This window comes from Mus pahari, chromosome 6 (genome assembly GCF_900095145.1).
Source record: "Mus pahari chromosome 6, PAHARI_EIJ_v1.1, whole genome shotgun sequence".
NCBI classification, from domain to species: Eukaryota; Metazoa; Chordata; class Mammalia; order Rodentia; family Muridae; genus Mus; species Mus pahari.
This window is the reverse complement of record NC_034595.1, coordinates 29,442,545-29,451,432: the sequence shown is the minus strand read 5'-3', so window position 1 is coordinate 29,451,432 and position 8,888 is coordinate 29,442,545. Positions and strand designations below refer to the sequence as shown.

The 8,888-nt window shown below is 35.3% G+C and overlaps 1 protein-coding gene across 47 annotated transcripts in view; it reads left to right on the top strand.

Moving 5' to 3' along the window:
• Positions 1-8,888, top strand: part of Ptprd (protein tyrosine phosphatase receptor type D) — a 2,152,432-nt gene that overhangs the window by 1,315,211 nt on the left and 828,333 nt on the right. The gene's annotated exons all lie outside the window — the stretch shown is intronic.

Below are 8,888 nucleotides of genomic sequence, written 5' to 3'. Positions count from 1 at the left end.
TATAAACCACATTCTGGTCCAGGCTGCAGGCCTAGGAGTAGTCAGCCAACAGACACACACACACACACAGACACAGACACACATGCACAAACACACACACACACACACACACACACACACTCACAAACACACACACACAAATAGACACACACACACACACACACACACGCACAAACAAGACTTGTAGGGGAACTTTTGTTGAGTTTTGTTCTTGCATTTTTTGTCTTATTGTTTTTGTTTATTTGTATTGATTTTACTTGTTTGTTTTTTTAAGTCAGGGATAGAAAACAACATAATGTGCATGGGATAATTGAGGGAATTTGGGAGGAATTGGAGGAAGAAAAATGAAAAATCATCAAAATGTATTGGATAAACAGCTGGTGTGCTCTTCCCTAGGAAACACACTTTTTCTAAGGCTTAGCATCTCTTAGATGTCTGTTGTTTTTCGCATGGGGTAGAGGCCTCCTAGGCTTTCCCTGTTCATTTGAACATACGTGCTTTTCCTGGAGTTGTTCAGCCCATATTTAGGCAGTCACATTGCTGAGAATTTGATTCAAGTGCAGCTTTTGATATCACAAGTAGATATAATATCGTAGCAAACTCCATGATCTTCTGACTCTTAGAATTTTTCTGCACCATCTTCCTAAATGTTTCCTAAGTGTTATGTTTGGGAGTATTTTGTAGACTTCTCCAGCAGTTACTCATGAAAATACACACGAGTCACATTAGAGTAACATTATAGAGATTGAGCAGGCTATGTTTAGGAACAGACACATATATACATATATGTAAATACATGAAACAAAGTTAACAAGAAGAGCAAGTACGGATTTGAAAGAGATCAAGAAGTATACGGGAAAATTTGGAAGGTGGGAATAAAAGAGTGAGTAATTAAAATAAACTGTATAAAAAGTTCATAAAGAAATAAAAAGATGTTCTTGCAGAAAACGTTTGAGAGGATGCTTGAGGGTTTGAGCTCATATCTACTTTCCCCTTCATTAGCCGTCCAATAGTAATTTAATATAACTGTACTTTTATATCAATATGCTTCATCATATTTGTCATCAGAATCCCTAGCATAAAAGCTAAAATATGAGCAATTATTCTCTATGGAGTGAACTCCCATAAATGACACTATATACGTGTACACATGGATTTAAACGGAGTTGTTACTATGAAGTCAATATTAAATACATTAACAAGCTGCCAATCAAATTTGTCAAACTGATTTGGGAAGGAAGAAAAATCTTTGAATAATTTCAGTTCACAGGCAATTCAGAAGCAGCACCAATTAGCAAATGTATCTTTGAATCCCATGTGTCTTTTATTATGTGAAACTGGCTTTTAACGTAAGAGAGATCTCATGTTTTCCAGAAAAATGATTGTGCTATAAAACAATAAAATTTCCTTAAATAACAAAAGCTTATGAAAATCAGCTAGTATGTGGTTATAAAATGTAAGCGTCATATCTACTAAATTGGCTATAATAAAATATAGCCATTATGAATGCATTTATATTAATTGTTAGTAATGAATTAAATTCCCCCATTTAAATGGAAAGTAGACGATCTCAATATCTGAGCCTGAGCAGAGATACTTAAAACGACCCCATTTCTAACCTACCTTTCAAAGTTAAGAATATAAACTATAATTAAATTTTAATAATTAAGGGAAATCAGAGGCAATCCTGTCAAAAAAAAAAGGTGTCAAATAAGAAAAATATGGCAGAGATATCATCTTCGAAATTAAAAGAAATTTCTTAAGGTGGAAAATACCACTTTTCCTCACTCCTTTCCAGGTGTATGCTGGCTGTCCAGCTACCACAAAGACACTGTATTTGAAACTTGATCTAAAATAAGGATCTTACTCTGACGGCTGATGAGCAGTAGAGTGTGAGATCTGGGGTTTTTCTGAGAGATGTCCAGACCCTTTCCTCATTTCATCTTTAATAAGAGTGAGTCTGTAGGATCTTTTTTATACTCTCTTGTTGCTATCTTCAGACCAATTTTACCGAACAGACTTGCATTTCACAAAACCAACACAGCCTTGCTAATCAGATGAAACCATGCAGATTAGCGGCAATGCTTGTTATATTTATAGTCAGTTTTGTTAATTTTTATGTACAAACATGTTCTTCTAAACTCAGAATGTTCGTGTCAGGCATGGAGTCATAATGCCTGATGTGTGGGAGGGGGAAATGGACATTTAGTGAATAAAAATGAAAATCCAATGAATATGTAATGTGCTCAGGCAAACTCTTCACCAGAGACACACCATTTATAATCTCCAGTTCTTCAGCTAATACACAATTATAATTATACCGTGTGCATTTGATTTGCATTGTCAATGCACTTTGCCTGATAATGCTTTAGTTTTATCCTGTTTTTTTTCAAGTACAATGTTTTTTTTTTTCCAATAATATCAATTTTGCTTTAGTGGAATGGTGTCTGCTTTCACAGAGCGATGTTCTTTGATAGTAACAGGATCCATAAAATACTTTTAAAAAAATTAATGAAGGCATTTGCTCAGCACGGGCTGTTTCATCAAAACGTACCTAGTTTATTTTACAATGGAAAAATTGCAGAGACTTAGGAAGCATTCTGATTGGATCATGAATATTCTAATGGGGTAGAGTAATCTGTGAGAACCATAGCACTCTACAGAAGCTGCTGTTCAACATTTCTAAAATGTGGAATTCATTTTCCTACAGCACAAAAGAATTCCCTGCAATAAAGATTTTTTTATAACAGCAATAAGACATCCCAGTGGGGTGTGCTTTTCATGAAATAATCACACTTTTGAGAAGCTGGTATTTCCTCTTGTGCATAAGATACAGCATATGATGACATGCCGACGTCATGTGCTCTTCCTTCGCTATTCAGTGGACCCTTTCAAAAATTATACACTTGCATTGAACTACAAGGCAAGTATCCTAGGAGACTCATGACACAGTGTGGATGCTAGACATACCACAATACCCTTTGTTACCTTTAATACAAAATTATTATAGCTTTACCTGGTATCTCAGATTTATAGCACAGAAACACAAATTGTCGTTAGCTTAAGGAAACATCTGGTTTAGTAGCATGGAATATATAATTACTGTAACTTTGCTAACTTCACAACTAGTACTGTTATCATTCAATATTGTTTGGTTTAGATGACACGTCCATTAAGATTGGTGTGGTGTCAATGCTGAACCTTTCTGGTCTGGATTCTTCGCAAAGAGCATGGCAAACTTGGGACCCTCATCTGCAATGTTGGTCCCGTTGGGCCTGCTCCAGGAGCTGGAGTTGTATGAATAGTCATTCCTGACCCCCACACCATTGCTAATCAAGCTGAGTAGAAAAAGGGAGAAGCAAAGAAGGAACTCAAATGTCTGATGATGGCACAGGCTTTTGTCTTTTCAACCAGACCTCTTTTGTTAACATGTCTAATAAAAAAGCTGAGCCTGTTTTAAAAGAGAATGCATACATGAATTTGAATATTATACAAGAAAAATCCAAACTCCATGTTAACATTATATACATCTCTCCAGATTCTCACACTTGTCATCTTTATTTGCAGCTTGTCTCAAACTGTTGATATTCTAGATTCGTTATTGCACAGTGTATCTTTGGCTTCTCATTGGCAAAGAAACTTTCATTTTTCATTTGTATCAGTGTTTGGACAGAATATTAATGAAATATATGGTAGGGACCTATAAATGTCAGTTATGTGAAGAGTTTTTTTATTTATTAGATACTTTGCTAAAGCTGTGCCAAAACCATATGCTTTGTGGGCATAACTCTGGGTTTTGACATTATAGAATAAATTTTTTAAAAGTGGCTTTGAAATGCAGCATAACTGAAAATTCCATTATAAGTAATGTCACACTTCCTATGTTGTAGAAAATATATGCATATTTTAAAGTGTTATTTTTTTTTTAGAAATAATACCATTCTGGTTCATAGAGTTCTTATAAAAGATGAACAGCATGTTTTAAGCTAATAGTACAATTAACCTATATTTCAGTTCATGTCCAGAATTAGGTTTTCTTTACTTAATTTTGGAAGTAAGTAATGTAACGATCTATTATAGAATATATTAATAAAATGTCAAGCCTGAAATTCAATCAGTGTGTTAGTTTTGTCTACAGTGACAAAAATAATAGTAATGAATTTTTTCTAACCATAATATTCTTGGAATATTAAGTATTGTTATAGTAAATGACCTTGGCTATTTTAATTATGGAAAAATGTTTCAACACAATAGACAGACATAACCTTTATTTTTATCATGCATTCTGTGACATTTTTCTGCAATTTTTTTTTACAGAAAGAAATTACATGAGACCTTGTTAATGAAGGTATAATAAGTTTAACATGAAGCATGAAAATCTGTATTTCTGGAGCTACAAAGATGGTTCAGGGGTTAAGAGTGTCCTCTACTTATACAGAAGACTGGAGTTCAGTTCAAAGCAGCCATATTGGGCAACTTAATGCTCCTATACCTTCAGTTCCAGGGATATAATGCCCTCTGTAGGCCTCCATAAGGACCCCACAAGCACACTCCTTCCTCCACACCCATACATATACACATAACTTTAAAAGACATTAAAATAAAAATATCTGCATTTCCACACAATCCTTAGGTAATAGCAGAAGCCCTTGTGCAGTCTATTTGACATTTTGCTAAAAATCTCTTATCAGTCATTTCTTTTGGTGTTTTAAGTATTAGTGAGGGGTGAATTCTAACTCTACAACATTTTTAGGCTACAGCATCAGTGACTTTATATAGAGATTCGACNTTGATCACTAATTTCATTAAGTGAGATCATAAGTGTAGAAGCTTGAATCAACTGGAGAGAAACTAGAAAACTCATGTCTGTATCTAACGCTGAGGCCACAATACAGAAATTGGAAACCGGAATAGACACTTCGCCAGATACTCAATTAGCAATACCTTCATCCCAGGCTTCCTCAACACCAGACNCATTAGGAAATGCCTCTGAGCTATTTAAGCCTTCAGTGTGTCTTTTTTTATACAGATAATTTTTATTAGATATTTTCTTCATTTACATTTCGAATGCTGTCCCGAAAGTCCCCTATACCCTCCCCATGCCGTGCTCCCCTACGTACCCACTCCCACTTCTTGGCACTGGCGTTCCCCTGTACTGGGGCATATGAAGTTTGCAAGACCAAGGGGCCTCTCTTCCCAATGATGGCCGACTAGGCCATCTTCTGCTACATATGCAGCTAGAGACACGAGCTCTGGAGGTACTGGTTAGTTCCTATTGTTGTTCAACCTATAGGGTTGCAGATCCCTTCAGTTCCTTGGGTACATTCTCTAGCTCCTTTTATTTTATTTTATTTTATTTTTTTTTCAGCAGCAGAAGCAAACTGAGATGGTTGGATTTTGTTTTCTTCAAGTCCAGATACCACTTTAAAATATCAAGTCAACCATAAACAGAATCAGGTATAATCAGAAGTAGTGTTTGCTGTTGTTTTAAACCCACCCCAAGTGCTTCATACATCAACACTACTACTACTGCATTGAACTAGAAGCAACACAGGTTTCTCTTTACAACAAAGATGTTTAATGTTCAGTCTTATACCTGTTAGCAATCTTCCTAAAGTAGAAAATAGGGCTTTGAAATGGACCCCTTACACCAGTATATCAGCATCTCCATGTCTTTCCACTACACTTTTAAACCAGGGATGGGTATATAACTAAAAGCAGTTATCAAGACATTTTACCTCTTGAAATATAGAGGTTGCCATCCTGGCTACTGCCAATCAGCCTCTGGTACTTTCCTACCAGATTTCCAAGTCATCAGTACTCAAGTACCAGGGAAATACAGTGTGGAACCTGTGTACTGTAAACTGGAGAGATCTATGGAGGAACATGACTATAGAGGATATGTTAGAAATTTTAGAGGAACAAAAAGCCATGGGAATGAAATTTCAATTGTGCAAAGCAGAAATTTACTCATGGTATCCACATAATTATTACATATAGTCAAACTGACTGCTTTGTAGTTGACATAAAATGAAATTGACTCTGCCAACAGAATCTTAAATAAATTAGCATTTGAATATTACCAAAAATATAAGTGAATGAATACCAGTGTTTAATTCAAAACACATCTTTTACATTATAGAAAATTGTGCTGTTATCTGTGATCGTGGAGTATTTTCCTCATTTTGAAAAAAAAAAAATCTATTTTCAGAAGTTCCAGAAACAGCTTTGACAAGAACCGTATGCACTATGCACAAAGCAAGCAAATTAAAAAGGGGTTATTGAGGCCAAATATGCTAACCACTAGAGCTAATTTAGTTGCTGTATTGGCCTCCACTTGGCAAGATTAATTGATAGAAATTTCTAGCTTAAAACAAAAGAAATTTCCATGTTGGAATTTGTAGTTTTGTGATAGTGTTCCCATGAACAAGTACAGGATTGTTTGTTCACAGATAATTCTTGTGATATGAAAGAAAGGAAGGAAGGAAGGAAGGAAGGAAGGAAGGAAGGAAGGAAGGAAGGAAGGAAGGAAGGAAGGAAGAAAGAAAGTAAGAAAGAAAGAAAGTAAGAAAGAAAGAAAGAAAGAAAGAAAGAAAGAAAGAAAGAAAGAAAGAAAGAAAGAAAGAAAGAAAGAAAGAAAACATAGTGTGACAATATGTAGCCCTGTATTGACCCTTCTTTCTTCCAAATAGTAATTTGATTTTCCTAATAGAAAAGACTCTAAGGAAGATTTTTTTTCTGCTTTTCCTCTGTTTTGAGTTTCTTACAACCAATTACTTCATATTCTAAGCTCTGTCTGTAAGATCATGTCAAATATGACTACTTATGACAGTATATCTTCATATATCAATTTTAAAAGCCTTTACTAACAATAAAAGTAGGTACAGAACATATATTATGCTGAGTTAATGAAGAACAAAAAGTTCCGTTTTACCACAATCCCAGACTTTTGTCGAAATTGGGGCAGATGCCCATTTCCTGCAGAAAATTACCAACTGGAACACACAGCTGCCAGTTTTGACTCTCTGCCATGTGCAGTGCAGTGTTGTGTTATCCTTTGGGACCTGAGAGGAGGGGGATGTCCTCCAGTTCTGATATCTCCTTCAATCTAACTTCACATCACAGAAAAAAAAATTCCCAAATGTTTACGTGCGCTGCATGTTCAAGCCTACCATTACTGGGTACTATGCAGATATCAGCATTTACTCTTGATACATTTCACGGGCTTTCCTTAGATCAACAGTGCCTTTTATTTTTTTATTTTTATTTTTGCTTGGTTTGATGTAAATTAGTCTGTGCTTATTGAAAAACAATCATTGGAAGGATTTTTGTGATTCATCTGTATGTTTTTTTAATACAAATGCAACAGCTGCTTTTAACTTAAAAGAAATATATTGGCTCTTAGCCCAATGTTCCAAGATGTGTTTTGTGTTGTTTTTTTTTTTTTTTTTGATTGATTTGGTTTTGATATTAACTTCCTAGTTATCACGTTCTTTGATTTAATAAACATAAGAAGATGTGTTATCATCATGGAGCAAGATATTCATTGTCATTATGTAGCAAATCAACTGTGAAATTTGATATTTTAAACAAAATAGTTTCTGAGTTATAATCTGTTTTCTCTTTAAAGCAAAAGAGTCTCAAAAAATTAAGCCATACTATATCAAGAAATAGTTTTTTCTCCTAAAACTCTTTTGGGACTGTGTTTTGAAATCTTCAGATGTCTAATATCATCAAAAAAATAAGTACCAACAACTTTATTTTCCCACATTTCACTATCTGTAACTTAAAATATAAGGAGGATATTCTCAAATTCTTATACAAATACAGTAAATCCATGTCTTAATTGGAACCTAAGATGAAAAGAGAAATTTTGTTTGGTAGGAAAGTTGTGCACCAAATATCCTGCTTTTGTTCATAGTATTTCCATTTGACATTTATGACTTTTATTCTATTGCTTAACAGCTGGGCAGGGAAAATGAAATGCAGCTAAAAGGCCCATTTGGCTTCTTGAATTAGGAGCAGAGCAGGATGTCACTCCAGGGAGGTTGCATTTTTGTAGAGAAGGGTGGTTGGCTGTGAGTGCGATCATGTTCTTATCACTTCTTCTGTGACTAGCTGACTTTCACGAGGGGCACCATACTTGTGTTCCCAGACCAGAAGGATGCTCACAGCACCACTGCAGACAGAAGTCCTGAGTTTATGTACCAGGCTCCTCAGTCTTGCTTGTGCCGTTATACATTTGGCAGATATGGAATTTTGGGTTCTTTTACTGAACAGCGTTCCATAGAGGAAGTCGTTTCTCTACTTGTGATTATCAGCCCTGTTCGTATTGGAAAGACAGCATTTGATCTTCCTTGTCAAAACAAGATTGGAGTGTTTTATTGCTGCAGAAGAGAGGTGCAGGACTAAATATCACGATGAGATTTTAAACTAATGGCTGCTCCTCTTATCTTAGCATTGAACATCTTCAAAAAAAAAAAAAAAAAAAAAAGAAGCATGTCATGAAAAAATAAAAAGAGGTTAAACTGAGTATCAGGAAATGCTCAAGGCCTATCTATACCTGAATCTATGGAATGCAGATCTGATCAGAAAAATAGGGTGTAGGAAAAGTGAAGCTAAAACGTGACAGAAACTTGAACCTGTGAGAATATTGGGCACTCGTGTGAGAAAATGAAGCAGATAATCTCAAAATAATTAATTTCTTTCTTCTATTTCTTTCTTTCCTCCTCCTCTTCCTCCTCCTCCTCCTCCCCCTCCTCCTCCTTCTTCTCCCTCTCCCTCTCCCTCTCCCTCTCTTCTTTCTTCTTCTTCTTCTTCTTCTTCTTCTTCTTCTTCTTCTTCTTCTTCTTCTTCTTCTTCTTCTTCTTCTTCTTCTTCTTCTTCTT